Source organism: Alligator sinensis, unplaced genomic scaffold (genome assembly GCF_000455745.1).
Source record: "Alligator sinensis unplaced genomic scaffold, ASM45574v1 scaffold262_1, whole genome shotgun sequence".
NCBI lineage: Eukaryota > Metazoa > Chordata > Crocodylia > Alligatoridae > Alligator > Alligator sinensis.
In genome coordinates this window covers 1,578,561-1,600,232 of record NW_005841904.1, presented here as the reverse complement: position 1 = coordinate 1,600,232, position 21,672 = coordinate 1,578,561, and the positions used below count along the sequence as shown (strand labels likewise).

The 21,672-nt window shown below is 42.0% G+C and overlaps 1 protein-coding gene across 1 annotated transcript in view; it reads left to right on the top strand.

Annotated features, from left to right (window-relative positions):
• Positions 1 to 21,672, top strand: part of AVEN (apoptosis and caspase activation inhibitor) — a 189,618-nt gene that overhangs the window by 91,575 nt on the left and 76,371 nt on the right. The gene's annotated exons all lie outside the window — the stretch shown is intronic.

Here is a 21,672-nt window from a genome sequence, read left to right as displayed (position 1 = left end):
TCCAACTGCGGTCTGACCAGCGCCCGATAGAGGGGAAGTATCACCTCCTTGGACCTATTCGTCATGCATCTGCTGATGCACGATAAAGTGCCATTGGCTTTTTTGATGGCTCACACTGCCGACTCATGTTCATCTTGGAGTCCACTAGGACTCCAAGATCCCTTTCCACTTCCGTGCCACCCAGCAGGTCATTCCCTAGGCTGTAGGTGTGCTGGACATTTTTCCTCCCTAGGTGCAGCACTTTGCATTTCTCCTTGTTGAACTGCATTCTGTTGTTTTGTGCCCACTTGTCCAACCTGTCCAGGTCTGCTTGCAGCTGTTCCCTGCCCTCCGGCGTGTCCACATGTCCCCATAGCTTTGTGTCATCTGCAAACTTGGACAGAGTACATTTCACTCCCTCGTCCAAGTCACTGATGAAGACATTAAAGAGTATCGGTCCAAGGACCGAACCCTGTGGGACCCCACTTCCCACACCCTTTCAGGTCGAAACCGACCCATCCACCACGACTCTCTGGGTGTGACCCTCCAGCCAATTCGCCACCCACCGGACTGTGTAGTCATCCAAGTCACAGCCTCTTAACTTGTTCACCAGTATGGGGTGGGGTACCGTATCGAAGGCCTTTCTGAAGTCTAAGTATATGACATCCACCCCTCCTCCTGTGTCCAGGCGTTTCGTAACCTGGTCATAAAAAGAAACTAGAGGAAAAAACTAGCGGAAAAAGAGGAAATATACTTCTCCATAGTAAAGCTAAATATGGATATGGTTTAGAGGACCTCCAGAGAGCTTTGGGGGGGTGGGGGTTGTTTTTGTTTCTGAAGAAGTCTTTTACTCACAAGAAGTATGCTTGGAATACACTAAATCTTTAATATTGAATTTGATTTCAAAGGAGTCTGTTAAAAAAATCTTTAGGCTATGCCTGGGTACTATTGCTAACTATATATGTATTTGTAGGCCATGAGTTAGGTTATGTAACCTTTGTACCATCAAAGCCTGCAGTAGAAAAACACTAGTGTTCAGAATGTTGGCAATGGATTTATGAACCAGTCCTGATACCTTGTTCTGGACAGGCATAACTTTTCTGAATGAGACTGACCATGACCTGTTCCATTCAATAATAGGTGAATTTTATTGATACACTGATGGAAAATAAGATTAATGCAAGCAAAGCAAGCAAAATTACTACATACTTCTATTCATTTACCAGTCCTAGGGTTTCACAAGGAGACAGTATGTCCAGCTGGTATGCAAGTGCTACCTCATGGTTCTTGCTTGAAGAACATCAGGAAACTTGAAGCTTGGGGGTCGATGCTCACTCTCCCCCACAACAGGGTGGGCAAGATGGGCCAGTGGTGCACCCTTTGCTCCCAGTGGCCTCAGGATCCCACCTTTTGTATTCCCTTTCTCCTGATGATTCTTCATCTCTGGATACTGTTGATTGGTTTCTCTGTGGTTGTCATGCTGTTCACATTCTGCCCTGCCAGCATAATCCTTTGTTTCTTAAACACATCACATCCATGCATCTTAATTTGGTCATTCCTAGTCTCCAAATTTGGTCATCCCACCAAAACCAGGATCTCAGTTACAGCTGGTCACTGTGACCTGATGCTAATTCTGCATGTTCCAATATTGTTATGAGTTTCAAGGGAGCACTGTGCTACTGCATGTTTTCCGTTTCCTAGGCTGTTTGTGCCTATGTGTCTGCTAATTGCAGACTTTTGGCTGAGAACATGAATCTTTGCCACAAACAGACTTTACAAACCAATTAACCCTTGCCATTCCCCTGGACCATTGCTCTAATGCAAACCAGTTTCTAAAAGCAAATTCCTAAATGTCATTCTCTAGCTATCACATATATCAGTCTTCGCATTATAAGGAGTAGGCTTTCTAAAACAGATAAAATTTTGGGAAGCATGGCTTCATTTTAGGTGTGGGGGTATGTAGGAGTAAAAATAAAGAATGAAGCATACTCTCCAAAGTTTCTATAGTCCTGGTTTGTCTGTTGCATAAGTGACCAGCTGCATTTCATTTCAGTTTCAGTAATAACCACTTGCACTACAGTAGAGATTATCAACAATGTTGCTGCAGCACCCAAGGTTGCCGTAAGATGTTTTCCGGGGGCTGCAGGATGCTGTGCAATGTTGGCGCTATTAGGAGCACAAACATCTACATATGGTCCATTAAATAAATCTGGAGATTTCAAATAGAAATCCATTGCGTCAAAAATATTGTTGTGGTCTTTCCAAGCTCTTTGCATCAGAAAGATTGATATTTTATTTTTCTTTAGTAAAAAATGAACGAAAGCTAAGAGCTGATATTTTTTGAGGGGTGTCTGGAGTCTCAAAAGGTTGAGAATCACTTCACTAGAGGCTGAATTTATTACTTAGCAGAATTCTAACTTTTATAAAAACTTTGGATATTTAAACAAATTATTTGGGCTGTTTTACATGACTCAAGGCCATTAGGAATCTCACAATGTGCATTTTGCACAGGCATTTTACATTGATGAATTTGGTATGGCATTTTCTAGACAAATTTCCACAGTGTTTTTGCTTTTAACTTGTTCTTGATCCTTTATTAACTAGGATAATAAACTCCCTGCTTAGAATTTTTGGTACTTATAAGACAGAGTTAGAATTGGCTATTGAGTCATAGAAACATTATTTCAGAAAGATTATTAAATCAGAGAATTGGAAGATTAGATTGCTGTAAATGTAGACTCTGTATCTAATCCAATATACTTTATCAGGATAGGGAAAAAAGATGATATGAAGGATTCTCGGATAGTTCCATTGATATATCTTCCAATTTTTTCGTTATTGATACGATTCTTGAGATATCTTACTGTCTAATCTCTTGGAAACTTTCATTTAAAAAAATTGCAGAAGTTCATGGTGATAAGAGAACTTGTGTTTTTCAGCCATGCATAGCATGGCTTCCCCTCCCATCTGCAGGTTTATTCTTTGGGTCAACAGTACCAAAGCTCAGTTTTAACCAGCCAAAACAGATGGCAAGAGCATAGCTGCTTATTACTAAAACTAACATTGTAAAGTTGTCCATATTCCCTTTATTGTTTAGAATGTGTCTTTCTGAAACAAGTGGCACAGTTCTAAATATTTCGAAAAAGGGAGAGAGAAAAAATGATCGTATCTTGTTTTTTTTGCCTGTTTTTCCATTTACATGATATTCGGTAGGAATTTAGGAAGACTCAAGTAAATCCATTATAGAAAGGGTCAGCAGCCCCTGGCACATGAAGGCTTTTTGCTTGGCATGTGCAACTCGGGGTAGATGGCAGGGAAGGGGCCAGAGCTGCACTGCCACAACAAGGATCGGGCCCCTCGTGGCTCCCCCACTGTCTGCCTAGAGGTACGTGTGCACTCACCACCAGCAACAAGTCAGGCTGGGGCTCTGTGGACCCCGGTGCAGGTGCTTGCAGCCTTCCTGCTGCAAACAGCCCAGGATCAGTGGTAGGTAGCAGGGGCCTGCTCACAGCCTGGGCTGGTTATGGCAGGCAGCTAGAAGGCTGCAAGCGTCTGCACTGGTGTCCTCAGAGCCCTGGCCTGGCATGTTGCTGGTGACAGATGCATGTATGCCTTGGGGCAGATAGCAGAGGAGTCTATGAGGGGCCTGATCCTTGTTGTGGCAGTGCAGCTCTAGCCCCTTGCCTGCTAGCCACTCTGAGGTATGTGTACATCAGCCATGAGCCAGGCTGGGGCTTCACAGACCCTGGTGGATCTGCTTGCAGCCTCGCAGCTGGCTGCCACAGCTGGCCGGGGCCCTGAGCACGCCTGTGCTGCTCACCACAGAGCCTGGGCTGCTTGCAGCAAGTGGTGGAGAGGCTGGAAGCAGCTGCACCAAGGTCCATGGAGCCTTAACATTTTGTTTACCTTTTTGATGGTTGCTGAGCACTAAGCTAATGTTTTTAATGAACTGTCTGCAATGACTCCCCGTTCTCTTTCGTGTGGTAACAGTTAATGTAGAGTCCATCATGGTGTAGGCATAGTTTGGGTTATTTTTGCCCAGACGCATCATGTTACACTTATCTGTATTGAATTGCAGCTGCCTTTAGTTGCTCATTCGCTCAGTTGTCAGATACTTCTGTAGTCCCTCACAGTCCACCTTGGTTTTTACCACTTTGAATAACTTTGTCATTGGCAAATTTAGCCACCTCATTACTCACGCCCTTTTTCATTTCATTTATTAATCTGTTAAGTAGCACTGGTCCCAACACAGATCCCTGCAGGACCCTGCTGTTTACCACTTTCCTTCCTAAAAACTGACCATTTATACTCACCCTTTGCTTTCTGTTTTTCAGCTAATTTCTAATCCACGTGTGGATGTTTCCTGTAGCCCTATGACTACCTAATTTAGTTAAGAGCCTCTGATGGGGGATTATATTGTGTCAACTGGATCACCCTGATCCACCTGCTTATTAACACTCAAGGAACCAGTGGCAATGTGTAGGGGGCGCACAGGGGTGCATGTGCACCCCCCGAGGGCACCAATGCATCCCTTGTCCAGCCGTGCTCGCCGTTTAAACCATGGGCGAGTGGGCAGGCAGCAGCACTGGTGCCCCCCCTGCAAGCACTGGCCAACTGTTGCAGCTGGCTGCCACTCTTGGTTGGCAGGATCAGCTGCGGGGATACTCCCCTCCCTCCCCCCCGGTTGGCGGGACTGGTTGCAGGGGGGTCATGTGCCCCCCCGACTAAGGTGACATCAGTCACCCATGCAAGGAACTCTAGTAGGTTGGTGAGGCATTATTTCCCTTTGACAAGTTCCATTGATTTGTCCCTAGGGAGGAGTGACAGGCTTGCCATGACATCTTCCACAGTGAAGACAGATGCCCCATCCATACTGTTAAATGCATTTAGAAAGACTAAATGCAATTAGTTTCTTGACAATGGCCTATCATCCTTTAGCACCCCTTTTGCCCCCTGGTCATTCAGCGGCCCAGCTGGCACGTCTTTGGCTACTAATGTACTTGAAGAAAATTTTCATTGTTACCTGTCACAACCCAAAGTTGTGGATTTTTTGATTGTGTGTGCTTTGGCACTGCTAAATTATGTTCCCGCCGAATTGCAGCTCTTTTGCACGACAGCTCTTTTGCACGACGGAGTGTTCTGTTGTTATAGAGAACCCGTGTGCAGAAAAGTGTTTACCGCCGTTCTGTAGCCTTCTTTGCATTGTGCATTACTCTTGCATTACAGTGATGCACGCTGCAAAGGAGTTCCCGCCAGTTGTATTGAGATTTGAGCCACATTATTGGCCGGTCTTAATTTAGGCACACATGGCGGGTAGCTATTGGCTTGCTAGCCGTACAAAAGGCTTGGGTGGTTTCCGCCCAAGTTGGAGAGAAAGACGGAGTGAGAGACGGAGAGACGGATCTCTAAGCGCTGTGGGTCCTTTCGAACCCAGCGCGTCTTTCTGAAGAAGGCAACAGAGGCTCCAATTGCCGAACCCCCGGAGCCTAGCAAACTCCGGGGCACCACTTACCGATGGCCTCTAGCCTCTCCCCGTTACCGATTGCAGTCCAGACGAATCCTTACCCTAGAACCCAGTTATTGACACCACGGAGTCTTAACCGCTCCGGGGATCCTGGGAACCGAGCCCAGTTTTTGAAACCACGGAGTCTGAACCACTCCGAGGATCCTGGGAACCGAGTTTTAGAGTCCTCCAACGAGGATTGAAGCGGAGCTGTACCTGGAAACTGTCCAGCCTGCACCGCGACCGTCTCCGGTGTAAGTAAATAATCTTTTCAATCAACCATTACGCCTCCGTGACTGATTCTAGCTCGAGCGTACTACTCCACCCCGCGACTTTTCTCCGGCCCCGCGTGCCCGGGCTGCCGGCCACAGCCCGCGTGCACACAGACGGGCCCGGCTCGCGCCCGGCGAGGACAGGACTGGGAGCCGGCCCGCACATTACCTTTTATGTTTCTAGCAAGTTTCTTCTCAAATTCTCTCTTAGCTTGTCTTATTACAGTTTTACATTCGATTTGCTAGTGTTTACCCTCTTTTTTTATTTTCCTCATTGGGATTTGATTTCCACTTTTTGAAAGAAGCCTTTTTCCTGATTATTGTCTCTGTAAATCTGCTATTAAATTATATTGACTTTTTTTTGGTCTGCTTTCCATTTTTTTTTTAATTTGCAGTATGCATTTGCTTTGTACCTCCAATATGGTATTCTTAAGCAGTGCCTGTGTTGCCTGCAAGTTCCTTACCTCCTTAGGGGGCCCCTTTTAACTTCTTACTAGCTTCCTCATTTTGGTGTACTTTACTTTTTTAAAGTTAAAGGCTACTGTGGAAGATTTTCTTATCTCCCCTCCTATATATATGCCAATCCAATTGCATTGTGGTTGCTATTGCTGAGCGGGTCAGTAACACTTACCTAATTGCATCAAATCCTGTGTACTACTTAAAACTAGGTCAAGAATGGCCTTTCCTATTGTAGGTTTCAGGACTAACTGCTTCAGGAAGCAGTCTTTATAACACCAAGAATTTGGTTCTGGCCTGATGTTAGATTGACCCAATCTATTTGTAGGTAGCTGAAGTCCCCATTTCAATTTCATTGTTTTTGCCTCTCTCAATTCCCTTAGCATTTCTAGCTCACTGCTACCATCCTGGACTGGGGTTCAATAGTATATTTCCAGCCATACTTTTTTTTTCTATTGAAACCTGGTATTTCTATTCACAGAGGTTCTCTCTTATCAGTTGAAAAGATTAACCTATTTGATTTGATACAGTCTTTAATGTAGTGCCACTCCCCCACCAGTACAACATACTTTGTCATTCCTCTATATTTTTTTTTATCTTGGTATTACAGCTTTCCCCACTGATTTTCGCATTCCACCATCTTTCAAAGATACCTATCATGTCAATATCATGATTTACTGCTAAGCATTCAAGTTCTCCCACATTTGATCTTAGACTTCTAGTATTGGTATAAAAGTATGTGTGCTTTTTATTCTTGTCTGGTTGGTTACTTCTCTGTGACCTTTTACTCATTAGAGGTATTTGCTTGTGCTTGTCTTCACCCTGTTTCTAATCCCCATTTTTTATGATTTTACTCATATATGGTGTGTCAGTCTGAACTGTGTGCTGTTCTGCACCTGTCAGCTTTCCACCCATTTTTAGTTTAAGAGCTGCTCTACCACCTTTTTAAATGTTACATGCTAGCAGTTTAGTATTGTTTGGTCTCCGGTGGAGGCCACCCCTTGTGGACAGGCTCTCCCTATTCCAAAAGATCCCCTAGTTCCTAATAAACTTAAACTCCTTCTCCCTACACCATTATCTCACACCACCAGAGGTGGTGCAATCACCTACCCTGGACATCTTCAAGAGGAGACTGGATGATCGCCTAGCTGGGGTCACCTAACTCCAGTTGTCTTTCCTGCCTAGGGGGGAGGGGCTTGACCAGATGATCTTGTGAGGTCCCTTCCAGCTTTACAATCTATGAAATGAAATCTATGAAATCTCAGTCACACATTGAGACTCTGGAGCTCTGCCTGCCTACCTGGACCTGTATGCAGCACTGGCTACCATAGTGGTCCTGGACTTCAACCTCCTACTTAGCAGCCTCAATTTAGCTTTCAGGACTCCTCTGCTACCCTTACCCATGTCATTGGTATCCACATGGACCATGACCATGAGTTCCTCCCCAGCTCTCCTTAGCAGCCTATCTATACGTCTTGTGACATCTGCTACCTTTGCACTTGGTAGGGAAGTCACCATGCAGTCCTCTTGGATGTCAGAAACCTAACGATCTATGTGTCTACTAATCGAATTACCCACTATCACTGCCTGCCTTCTCCTATCCTGTTGGGTTCTGTCCCTTGAAACGGTATCCTTGGTGCAAGAGAACGCTATAACATCAGCTGGAAGATGGGTCCCATCTAAAGGATAGCAGTGAGTGAATGTAAACATGCACAGCAAAAACCTTTGACTTGTTATTTTTTCCAGGTAATACTCTGAATTTCTGTGGTAGGGAACTGAGCATTAAACATGTATAATCATACCATTCTTATGTAATAAACCAGTGTGTATACAATTGGCATTTCTTTTTCTGTATATTTTTTCTCTTTTTATAAATATCAAAATCATTCTTGACTGTGTCTTAATATATAGCATTCAAAATACAGCTCACAAAAAGTTGAAATTGGCTAATTACTATTAATTAGTCACTGATGGTTTATTAGTCATTACCAATCCCCTTGGAGTAAGTAACACATTCTTACCGGATTTTACTGTATCTGAATTTCTGTCCACATGTATGTGTGAAGACTGGATTTTGTGGAGTCTGATTTTTTTAAAAAGTTATAGGCATCCAAATAAAAAGAATGAATGGAAACAAGGCAATATTTAAGTGTCATTTAATGGAACCATTTCAAAATATTGCCACTACTAATATTAGTAAATATTATATTTACTACACTTCTATGTTTAATGTGAATTATATTATATTTAATATGTATTAATGCATTATTGAATGTTGTATACATTATCAAAACAAATTCTAATCTCATTTGGATGCCTCCTTAATTTGTGGAGTCAATACTAACTCTTCTAATGATTCTTCTTCCAGAAAATGGATATTTATAATTTATTTTCCTTAAATATGAACAGTTTTATAACGTTTACAGTTATAAAGTATAAACTATATAGGTAATTACAAGCTTTTAGTTTTTAACAGGTATAGAGCAGAATTCATTTAGGCTAACTGTGAAACTTTTAATACCATAGTCATTCTTTGCGACTCAACTACAAGCTGCTAATTTAGCTCTTTCATTTTTTCCTCTCTTTGCAAATGCATGCTGCCCCGACATTAAAGTTGTTTTCTTTTTTTTAAACCAATATGATATTCCATATTGGTAAGCAGTTTCATTATTAGATTAAATTTTCTATAGAAACTTCTTGAATAAAAACAACTTTTCTTGTTTATACCTTTTAAAAGAATTAGAGGGATGAATAAATTCAATTGCTATGGCAGGCTTGAGTACAAATTCTGTCTCATTTATTCGCAATTAAACATAGTGTTTGATGTGTCATAAATGTTGTATTCTTTCTTGACTTTACTGATATTGTTATGTAACATTATACTACATTGTTACTATCTAGAAAAAATGGTGTCATGGTCATGCTGTAGGTTATCATTTTTATTTTTTAATATGCTGTTTGTCGTCATTATTTGTCATTTTAAGATTTATTTCAAGATCACATTATTCTGCTGCATAGTCTTCTTTTTATTAAATCTTTATTGTGTTAATGACCTGTAATGTAGTGAGCATGATTTAAATTGTACACATGATTATAAAAACGAATACAAGTATGTTAGGGATCGAATAAAATTAAATTATATACCAGGCTTTTAGATGGCTGTATGATTACTATATTTTTTTCATTTCAATTACAAAGTAGTTAAGAATCTTTATTACGAATAAAGACAGCTCTTTCTGGGCGTTTATGTCCTTTAAAAATGATAGACTTCAGAGGATTTGGAAAGCATAGTCTTTAGGATTAAATAGAGAGCTTCTGGATGGTATATATCATTGCTCTTGTCACATCTGTTTGAACAAGTTGGTGTGAACATTAACAAAAGGCTTCCATATCGCTTGTAATATGTACGATAAAAACATAGAAATCAAGTCTAGAGACTAAGATTATATTAAAATTAAATTTTTTTTAGTTTAATGTGATGATTCCAGTGTATTAATTCAGTTTTATTGTACCATTATAGATAGCTCTAGATACAGTTATAGATATATAATTTTTTTATAATATAAATCATGAAGTTCTACCCTCGAAAAAGGTACGTTCTAGGAGTTGAATGCTTCAAACACCCCGATGCACATGAATAACTACTTGAATAAATAGTTCTACTGAATTAATATTAAAAAAAAAATTAACCAGTCTTTACATTTTCTCTTATGGAAAAAAATGAATAATTGACATGTACTGCACATACATCCTGGAATAACAGCAGATCAGACGCTTGCATGTTGAAAATATTAAGTTTCTGTATTCATATAGCATCTCATTTTAGGCATTGAAGATGCTTGTCAGGATAAATATTATATAGTTACAGATTTCCCATCAAAGAAAAACCATTCTGATTTTCCTTTGATTGATCAGTAGTACAACCTACAGTAAAAGGCAGTCCATGTGAATGTTTTCTGAACCCTCCTTCCCTGCAGCCACTATCCACAGCTTATATGTAAAAGTGAAATTGCTAGAACTGTAAACATACTTGTCTATTTTTCCTTCCAACATATTGCCTGTTGGTTGCCTGGCAACCTTTAATTTACCATGCATAGGGTAGAAGATGTTAACTACTTTTTCTGCCCTTGTGCTTTGAGCTGTTGTTAATGAAAAGATATGCATTTAAAATACATGTTTTTTTATATCTTTGTTCATCTATGGAGAGTCAGGTGGCTTACAGCAATATATCATCTCTGAAACCTGTAGAGATTTTTCCCCATGTTAACCACGTTGACTTCTGCTGTTTATTTACTTTGGTAGAGAGGTTTGGTTTATTGGGATTGGTGATAAAAGTACAGTCAGAAGAATCTATTACAATTATTAAAATGTTTTTCAGGTCTTGGACGGGTCCCCACTAAAAGGTAGCTTTGTTCTTGCTCATTCTCAGCTCAGATAGCATTATAACTGTGTGTGGTTCCTTATCATTTTTGAGGAAAAATCTCATGGCAAATATATTTTAAGTGAGATTTTTCTAACTTGGAGAAATAATACCTTTTTTCTAGCTGTTCATTAATAAAACTGCCACACTTCCATTGCTGACAAAAGTGCACCTATATGTTAAATGCTAATCAAATATGCTTTATTCACTTGACAGTAATGTAAAATGTATTTGCTTTCCCTTTTAAGAAATAATACACATGTATATTAAGCCTAGAACATGCCCATCTTGTTAGACAAATAGATACTTCTGTTTATCATTTCCTTGTTTCTGTATACTGTTCTCAGAGTGGCTACAGAAAAATAACACTATTCTTCCAGCTATAAAATTGTTTAATCATAGCTCCTACTGTGGGGTTTACTAGTATATATTATCTTGGGTGCCCCCACATGTGCACATAAAGGCACAATAGGATCTAATGCATGACCCACACAATCGCACCTCCAGCCATGGCACATGTGCACGGCAGGAGCTACAGTTATGGGATTGTGCATTAGGTACCATTGTGCCCTACCTCTGGTGCAGAGGGAGCTTGGGATCATGACCCCAGGCTCCCCCCTCACTAGTCCCCAGGCCTGGTGGGGATCGCAGTGAGGGCAGTGAGCTCCACAGCCAAAATGGGCGGCTGGTGCCACCTTAGTCAGGAGAGGCACTTCCCCCTCCCCCCAGTGACCAGTCAGCGACAGGGGAGGGTCCCCTTGCAGCCAATCTTGCTGACTGGGGAGACATGGGGGGGCCTGCCTCCCTGCCCGTTGCCTAAGTGGGGAGTGTGGGCTGTCAGAGGGTGCACCAGCGCTCTTAGGGGGTGCATATGCACCCCTGTGCACCCCCTATGCATTGCCACTGGCAGCTGATGAGGAGCCCGCAACAGCAGCATTAGCACATCTCAAGAGACTGGCAGCAGTGGCAGCAGTCTTCCTGCTGCCCGTGCTGCAAGGCCTACAATGACATGGCAGCATGGGGGAACACTGCCACTGCTGCAAACCTCATTAAGTGTGGAGCTTGCAGCAGGAGCAGTGTAAGGGAATGCTGCGGGTCTTGCTGCCGGGGCAGTGTTCTCCTGTGCTGCCCCTGCTGCTAGCCCTGCATCTCATGAGGCTTACAGCAGAGGCAGCGTTCTTCCTGAAGAAAAGATTCTGCCCCCACTGTGAGCCCGACAGCCAAGGAGGCTTCCAGGGGAGGCAGCGTTTTCCTCACTGCAGGCCCCACAGCTGACACTGCAGATCTTGTCAACTGTTGGCTGGCAGGGAGTAGTGGTCCCCCTAAGTTGATGGGGCTCCCTGCGACAGGCCATGCACACATGTTCAATTACTGGTGGGATTAGAACAAGCTACAAAGTTATTACATATTTTTTGTGGAATAACTTGGTATCTTATTGCTTGTTTTTATCGTGTCATTAATTGGCTGAATGTGTAGCTGGGTCGCATCTTAAGGTGTGATTACCTGGTTAATCACGCTTTAAATGTAATGTGTAGAGGGGGCCTTAGTCAGTTGCACTGGTGTCACCATGGTATGTAAAATATATATACAGGAATGTTATTTTTCTTTACTCCTCTACCTGCTTTTATCAGTTGTCTTTTATTAGTTGCTGGTGGAAAGTTGAACAGTGGATGCCCACTGTTAGCAGCTTCAAGACCCAGATGTGGAGAAACTTTGGTTTAGGAAGCTCTAATCTGCATAAGGATTTACATATCCTGTTTCCAGCAGTTGCCAGGAAATTCACTTTCTCAGATGCATCCATTTGACAAACATACATTCATATCCAGTGATCCATTTTAATAGTTGAAAATGGAAAAACTGATTGACCATAGACTGTCCTGTTTGCCCTATCCAATCTGCAAAGTTAAATTAATGAATTAGGTGAAATAATATCATACATTGTTAGTAAATTAGTGTTGTTGCATTATTCTATAATAATGGTATTTTAGGGATTTATACTATACTTATCACAACACCTAAGCGCTTACAAGTAAATTATATTAATTTTATACAGTTACATGTTAAAAGAGTGTTTAAAAACATGAACCATTAATAACCTTTATGCTCATTTTATTGGTAAGGCTGTCTGTTTCATAGTAAACTTGGAGGCAGAAAAATCAATGACAAGACTGTATTTGAGGGAATAAATGCATATACTTTTTAAAATATTAACCCCCCCCCCCCCCATGACAGAATATAAAATAATGGTGGTAATGATTAGCAGGTATAATTTTCCATACTCAAGGCATTTTGAAAACAAGTTAATCCTCCATACATACATGATGCAGGTAAGCAGTAGTATTCCCATGTCACAATTGAAAACCCTGAAGCAAAAAGAAATTATATAAATTCTTTAATGACTGGATTTTTATTATCTAATTACAACTTGAGATTTCCTGATTGTCAAACTAGTCTTCAGAATACTGAATCATGCCTCTTCTTCAGTAAACAGTAAGGTTAAGCTGAAGCAGTAACTTAACCTTTTCTATCTGTCTTGATATTGGGGGCAAATTATAATTTCTTGTTGATTAATGGAATAATCTACTAGTCATGTTAGTTTATAAGTTTTATGCTTTGGTTTAGGGGACCAATTTTATATATCAGATAATGGAAAAATAAGGCTGTACTCTGCTTTACTGACAGATTTTTTCCTTTAGGATTATACAAGCCTTTTTGCAGTACAATTACTTGGAATTAATATTTAAACGTCAGTACTTGAGTGTTTAATCAATAGATCTTAACATTTTGACCTACATTCCTAATTGGTTCATCCTTAGTTCCTTGCAAACTCAAATATCTTTATCTATAACAGGCCTAAAAACTAGTGGCAGGAATTGTGGCTAGATTATTGTTTTTATAAGCATGTATCCATATGGGTGTAATTAAATTAGCGTTCCTGCCTATAGCTTTTAGACTGTGCATTTACAGTATTTCAAATAATACACTTAGAGCCTTGTGGTTTAATACAAGATGGTTTGGGGTTTTTTTCTTTAATTCAAAAGTAGTTATGACATGGGGTAGATGTTTTAAAAATAAGGGCCATCTTGAGGTTTTCAGAACATGTTGCCTGTTAATGGACTTGCTTATGTTGTGTTTGGGGCCCTAGTTTAAAAAATAACAAGCATACCAAATAATTAATGGCGGTTGAGAAGAGTTTGAGCAAAACCATCTTTTTGTCCTGATATAGTAAATTGTTAAACTTCATGGATAGTAAATTGTAACTGTTGAACTTCATGGAGTACCTTTTTGAAGGGTACTTTATCTAAATGCCATCTAATTTTAGAAGATCTAGTTGATAAGCCTTCCTTGATTTGCAATTATGTCTGGCCTTGTGCAAAAGAAAAGTCTTTCTGCAAGGTACATATAGCGTTACAAGGTTCGTAGATTCCATACGGTACTGTTGGCAGTTACTAATGTTGATTTCCAATCAGTCATTTAAAACTAAATCTAGCTGCAATTTAGAAATGTACTGCAGGGAGAAATTTTGCACTAGTGAAATGCATATAGATGATGGCCTTTAGTTCCTCTGATGAAAACAGAAGATAGAAAAAATCCCCTCTGGTTTAATGCTAGTATTTTTTTAAAGGTTTTTTTTAGTTTCTGTTCTCAACTGCAACTGCGTTATCAGACTTCTTCAGGAGCCAAGCTGACTGTAAAATAAATATAGCTAGCATAAACAACATACTATCACTCCTTTCTATTTCACTTGATCAGAAATCTAGTGCTGGGTACTAAAACTAAGCAACCATCATTAGGGTTTGTAAAGCTCAAGGAAAGTTGTCATAGATAAAAGGGAATGCCTCTAAAGTGTGTGCTAATTTTTTTGTTATCTTTCTCCTGATCATTTAATAAGAAAAATAGCAAATATTCTTAGAATCAGCAACAGTTTCAGGCTGGAGCAGTGGAGTGTAAAATTAAGTTTTATTTGGTAAGACAGGCTTGATTATTACAAAACTATTTCAAGTAATGCTGTTTCCTTGAAATGGATTTGGATAACCAGGGGACTGCATAAAAACTTTCAGGTGCCTTAGTAAGCTCTGTTTAGGATATAACTATTGCCTTGGTAACATGGGACAGCATTGGATTAAAAGGAAATGTGCCTTCTACAAAGAGTGAGTCCTGTAATGGAAGAGGTTATGCCAGGGGAATGACTGGATATTGTCTAATCTCAATTTGCTGTTGAAATTGATATTGTGATCATATCAGTGGATCATATCAGTATGCAAAGTCAGAATAAAATGAAGGAGATTAGATATGCTGGTATACGTATCAAAAGTAATCTATTATTTTTATGATCCAGTTTTACAGGAAATAATGTTTCCCCAGTTTTCTACAAATCTGTACAAGTCTCAAATGTAGCATTCATGTATATGGTAATTATACATGGTAATTACCTATATCCATTATAGTTAAATGACTGTGATTTGTTATAGTTGCCTTTCACAATTAAAGGCAACTTTTTTTTATTTTATTGAAAGTAGCAAGTGATTCTATTCCATACTGATATATGTATCATTTATAAAGTTTATTATAATTCATGAGTTATAATTTATAAGTTTTTTTTTGTTGTTGTTGTTGTTGAAAGAATACCAGAAGTATTTAAAATACTAGCAGAAATGTAGCTTTGGCGTATTTTGGCCAAGTCTCATGGGACCAGATCAGGACTGGCCATGCCCCTTTCCCTCCTTGCACAGTCACCATGGCCATGCCTCGTCTCCCCCCAGTGCAACTGGATCAGGGCTGGGCCCCACCTTATCCACCCCATGTGCCAGATCAGGCCCACTGGCCATATCAGAAAGATTGAGCACCATCCATCTGGCTTGCGAGGCAGAAAGGTTGAGCAGTACTGATCTAAAACAAATATGTATCAGGGGTAGATAAAAGAATTCTGAATTCAGTTCAAAACATCTTAAACCTCCCGTCAGATTTTTAACAAAAACATAATCGTATGTACACACACACAGATTCATAGACTGTAAGGCTGGAAGGGACCTTGGAAGATCATCGGGTCCAGCCCCCTGCACCAAGCAGGAAAGATAACTGGGGGTCAGGTGATCCCAGCAAGGTGACTGTCTAGTCTCCTCTTGAGGATATCCAGGGTAGGTGATTGCACCACCTCTGGAGGGAGCTTATTCTACAGTCTGGACACCCTGACTGTAAAGAAGTTTTTCCTAATGTTGAGCCTGAATCGATTTTCCAGGAGTTTGTGGCCATTACTCCTGGTTTTCCCCTTGGGTGCCCTGGTGAACAGTTGCTCACCAAGCCCTTGATATACTCCCCTAGTGTAGCAGTAAGCTGCTACCAGGTCCCCCCTCAGCCTTCTTTTCCTCAGGCTGAAGAGTCCCAGATCCCTCAGCCTTTCCTCATGTGGCTTGCCTTTTAAGACTCATCACAAGGGTGGCTCTTCTTTGGACTCTCTCAAGCTTGTTCACATCCTTGTTAAAGTGTGGTGCCCAGACCTGGATGCAGTACTCCAGCTGTGGTCTCACCAGTGCTGAGTAGAGTGGAAGAATCACCTCCTTGGTTTTGCTGGAGATGCATCAACTGATGCATGCCAGAGTATTATTGGCCTCCTGGCTACAGCATTGCACTGCCAGCTCATTCATACTGTGGTCTATTATTACCCCTATGTCCCTTTCATTCATGGTGCTAGTCAGTTTGGTGCCACCAAGCCAGTAGGCGTGTTGGGGGTTGCTCATCCCGAGGTGGAGCACTTTACATTTCTTGGCTTTGAACTTCATCAGGTTCCGATCCGTCCAACTTGCTAGCCTGTCTAGGTTCACCTGTATCTGTAGCTTATCGTCAAGCGTGACCACTCTCCCCCATAACTTGGTGTCGTCTGTGAACTTGGCCAGTGAGCTCTTCACCCGCACATCCAAATCGTTAATAAAGATATTGAAAAGTACTGGACTGAGCACCGACCCATGCGGGACACCGCTGCCCACTTCTCGCTAGGATGACACAGATCTGTTCACTACAACTCTCGGGGTTCTATCCTGCAGCCAGTTTCTCACCCACCTAACTGTCTTGGAGTTAAGTCCACAATCCTCCAATTTTCTAGTGAGGACACTGTGGGATACTAGATCAGAGGCCTTTTGCAAGTCGAGGTATACAATGTCAACCTGCTCTCTATCACAAGATTAACATGAAAAGGCATCGTATCAGTTCCTTGATGTTGTTTCAAGATAGAAGAGTGTTTCCAGAATAAGAGTGAAAATAGGAAATATTGGACCAAATTCAAATAGGGGTCAGCAGTGTTTTATAGTGGAGCGTTGCTTTAATGGAGATTAGCACACAGTATGTCAGGCTGTTGCAGCCACTTCCCCATGCCACAGTACTCCGCCACTGTTTCTTCCTCCTATATAGGTGCCTACCCTAATGCTGCCAAAATGTCACAGAAGCTCCTGGCTCATGGGCTGTAGTTTGCAAACTCTGCAAGGGATCTCTAGTTGGTGTAGCTTTTTTCTGGTGCTTTTCATGTGTCCCTGTCCTTTTTTTGCAATTACTATAGAATTTCTTTAGCATTACACTAGAGATACTTTGTATTAAAAATATTCTACTGTCTTGACACTGAAGCAGCTCATTTTGGTGTTAACAGTGTTGAAAAAACATAGTATTGATGTATCTATGTACTGAAATTCATCTTAAATACTTCTCCATGCATCTAACTTTTTCCCAGGTAGCTCTTTTCTTGCAGTTTCTTGTAAAACATGTAGACTGTACCATCCATTTAGTTCTTCTGATAGTTTAAGTTAAGCTTCTTGGCTAAGGACAGACATTGAAACAGCCTAAGCCTGAATTGATTCAATTTTTGCAGGTTAGTCTAACCTAACTAGGCTGAACCTGTTTGTAACCATACAGACATCCCCTCTGGACTGAGGAAATGGAGATACATGCCTGCACTGGCTCAAGCTAAAAGCTGGGGGTGGGGGGGGAGTGATAGAACAGCTCTCCCTTTCCTATTATAGTGCCGGGGGGGGGAGGGGGGGCATGGCCAGGCCCTGGCAGGAAGCTCTGATTAGGGAGGGATTCCCCCCACCTCCATTGCTACCCAGCAGGGAGTTAATAACAGAGCATATTTCAGCCCATCAAAACAAAATAAAAGTCTCTCTTATTAGTTCAAGCTCTTCTTAAACAGCTTTTCCAAAGGAAGGAATGGAGGGACCAGCTGACCTGTTGATTATCTCCAAAAAGGCATAAGCAGACACTGTCCTGTCTGCCTTACACAGACACCTCTCAGCACACCACATGCTGGCTACAGTCTGTGTTGTGGGAGAGGAGAGGGGGGAATCCCTGCTTGAGCAGGGACAGGTTGGGGGGGCAGGGGGAAGCCAGATAGACACTGCCGTACCTGCTGTTTCTGCTGAAGCTCCAGCTAGGGAGTAGAGGGGTAGGGCCAGCCCACCTCTCTGGAGCAGACATCCCTGCCCAGGGCTGCAAGGCATCTGGGATGCTGGGGGACTCTGGTTTAACTTAAACCAGGAAGGGGTCTGGGACAGATTGCCTAAATCGGTTTGACCCAAATCAGTTAAGTCTGATACTGTATTCAACCAGGTTTATCTCAAACCGGTTTCATTCATTTTCAAACTGGTTTATATGCACTGAATGTCTGTTCTGTTACAGGTTTAAACTAGCTGCTGATCACTTAAGCCAGTTTATATGTAATGTCTGTCCCTAGCCCATGTCTCTTGGCTCAATTTTTAAAATAAAGTTTTACAGTTAATTCAGCAAAAACAAAGTAAAAATTCTCATTCTGATAAAAGAAACTACACAGAAGAGTTTCTGTTTTTGGATACTAAATTAATAGGGCTGTGCAAAGCTTCAGTAGCCAATTCGATTTGAAGGAGATTCAGCCCAATTCAAGGACCGAATTTCCGAATCGAATTGGGAGACCAATTACAAGCTCTGAATTGGAAGCATCTGAATTGAATCAGAAAAAGATTTGGAAAAGATTTGGCAATTTGGCCATAGACTAAACAGGTAGCTGACACAGCTGTCTGCAGCTGGTAAGTTGGTTGGGGAGGGAGGGGATTGAGGCTGGGACAAGCTGTCCAGCCAGGGTGGGGAGCCATGGGAGTGCTTGGAGCGGGGTATTCCTTGCTGCTGCTGGGGAGGGGGACAGTTGTGGGCGTGGCTCGCTCCTGGTGGAAGGGGACAAGTGGCAGCAGGACCTAGCCCCTGCTCCCAGTGCTGCTGTGCCCACATCACATGCTCCTGTGCTGGCTGGCAAGCAGTGGCAGCGCAGAGTCCCCTTTCCCAGCAGTGCCGTGCCCGCCCCCTGCACCTTTCTGTGCCGGCTGGCAAGCACAGAGTCCCCGCTTCCAGCACTGGGAGTGGGAACTGGGTCTTGCTGCCGCTGGCCCTCTTTCTGCCTGGAGTGAGCTGTGCCTGCATTCCCCCTCTGCCCTGTCTGGGCAAGGGGCAGCAGGGCAGAGCCCCCGCTCCAAGCGCCACACGCACATCCCGCATCCTCCCACCCCCCTCACTGAGTAATGTGCCTCCCCACCCTGGCTGGGCAGCTTGTCCCAGCCCCAATCCCTCCCTCCCTCCCCCATAGCCCTTCCATCCCCTCTCCCCCAACCCTGACAGACTGACTTGCTGGAGGCAGCTATGTCAACTGCCTGTTCAGTCTGTGGCTGAATCTCCGAAGCGGTGCCAAATCTTTTGGATCTGATTCAGCCGAATCGAATTGGAACAACGATTCGAACCTCTGAATTGAATCACTTCCTCCAAATCGGTCGAATCTGAATTCAAAACGAATACGTGCTGTGTCACACAGGCCTATAAATTAAGTCTCCTTGTTTCAATAAGTCTACTTGAAATGTATAAATTTGTACGTTATAACTTATTGTCTCTCTCATTTGGTAAAGAAGATATTTGTTAGACTTCCAGTCCAAAAAATTCCTGGCTTGATTTCACTGCAGAATTTTATTAATATATCTGAATTCTGACCTTTAACTTTCTTTTCTTTTCACTACTAGGTCCCTCTTGAGTAAAATCTGTCCATTATTTGAACTATTTTGAGTGATTTTATGGTGTGTACAAATGAGGGATCTAGTAAAAACTGATCAGTTTCTCCTTTTATCCCTTGTTGCCCTATATGACAACAGGGGGATACACAAGTGTTATTAAAGAATAGGAAAATAGGATCCAGTAAAAGTAAAATTATGGTGTGACGCATTAGGGAAGGAGAAAAAGGTTTTTAGGGTGAAAAGTATGACCAACACAAGATCAAATGGCTCCAAACTGGCTAAAAAATAAATTTTACATTGAAAAGCAGAAGCTTTCTGACTTTCAGAGAAATTAAGTTTTGTTTTCCAAGCAAATTGAGTCTTTTAGGCCAACTAGTGGGAATAAAGAACCTGAATAAATTTAAAATTCAACTGGATAAGTTTATGGAAAGGAAACCCCCATGATTTGCCAGATGTTTCTGTCAAAAGCCTCTTGTTCTTCCACTCAGAGTCATACTGATTGTTAAATTCAGGGATAGGCTGGGTTTTTTCCCTTGTTCAGGTTGGCAAGGACTTTGGGGTGGTTGTTTTTTTCATTTTGTTTTGTTTTTGCCTTTCTCTGTAGTGTGGGGCATGGGCCTTTTCCTAGGACCTTTGGAGCCTACACAAGATGTTTATAAAGTCCCTGTGCAACTTTAAACTTTAATAACTTTGGATGTACACATGATAGAAGCAATCTATAAATGGCAATTGGAAGCATAATTTATTAAGTTTTAACACAATACAGCTCAAATTTCTAGACTTTCAACATAACTGCCATCTTTAGTGGTACATCATTCAATCTGATTTTCCATCTCGTAGAAAACATTTTCCTGTTGCTGCTGAGTGATTCCGTGATTTCATTTGTGTTCCTTACCCTATGCATAGCTTACGCTATGTTAAACAACTTACATGAATTACTTTCAATCGCCATTTACAGTTTGCTTTTATCATGTGTACATCCAAAGGTATTAAAGTTTAAAGTTGCACAAGGACTTTATAAACACCCCGTATTAACCAACAACTTCCTTGTCATTGCGGTAACAGGGTGTTGACCATACTTTCATCTTCACTGCTTTTATCTATGGCATGTTATAAGGTTCCTGGTGCTTTGGGTCTTGTGTTTTGGAGTGGTATGCAAGGAGTTGGAGTGGCAATTTTGGGGTTTCCCAAAATTCCCACATGCCCTCTGGATTCTGCAGATGATTTACTCCAAGGGAAGGGAAGACCAGTGCGGTGTACAGAAGCACTGGTAACAACGCCGCCCTCATGAGCGCCACTCACCTCCCCATTGACAGGCAGTGCATGTGCCACAGTCTCAGTTTCTTATTAACCTTGGCCCCAGTCTTATCCCACACCTTCCATTTGGTCATCTCTGGGTTGAATTCTACCCTGAGGATCCTCACCCCCTCATGGATGGAGACCCTCAGGAACAACAGGTCCCCCAGATCGCCCAGTACTAGGCAGGTATTTTTGCTCACATTGAGTTTGGCCCCTGCTGCTGTTTTTTATACCTGTATGTGTTTCAGTCCTTTTTCGATTGACCGCTTGTCCATGCAGAGGATGTTTATGTTGTCCATGTAGGCCAACACCCTTGCTTCCACTAGGTTATGACCAGGGACCTTAACTCCATTAATTCTAGAGTCTTGTGTAAGCCTCTGAGCTAGGGGTTCCATCGCACAGATGAACAAAACTGGAGATCCCATTCATCGGCACCTGGCTGCTCACATCCATGTACAGCATCTTTATCCAGGTGATGAAGGTTGATAGGACCCCCATCTTCTTTAGCATCTCAGATGGGAAATGGTGGGATACTCGGTCATAGATTTTCTCCAGGTTGAGGTTCAGCATGGCAATTTTCCGAGTTACCTTCCGTTGATACTGCAGTGCATCCTGTAGCTGCAACAGGCCTCCAGTGATCAGTCTCCCTGGCACTGTGCATGTCTGGTTTTCATGGATCACTGTCCCTGTAACAGATTTAAGGTGTTGGGCCAACCCCTTGGCCAGCAGTTT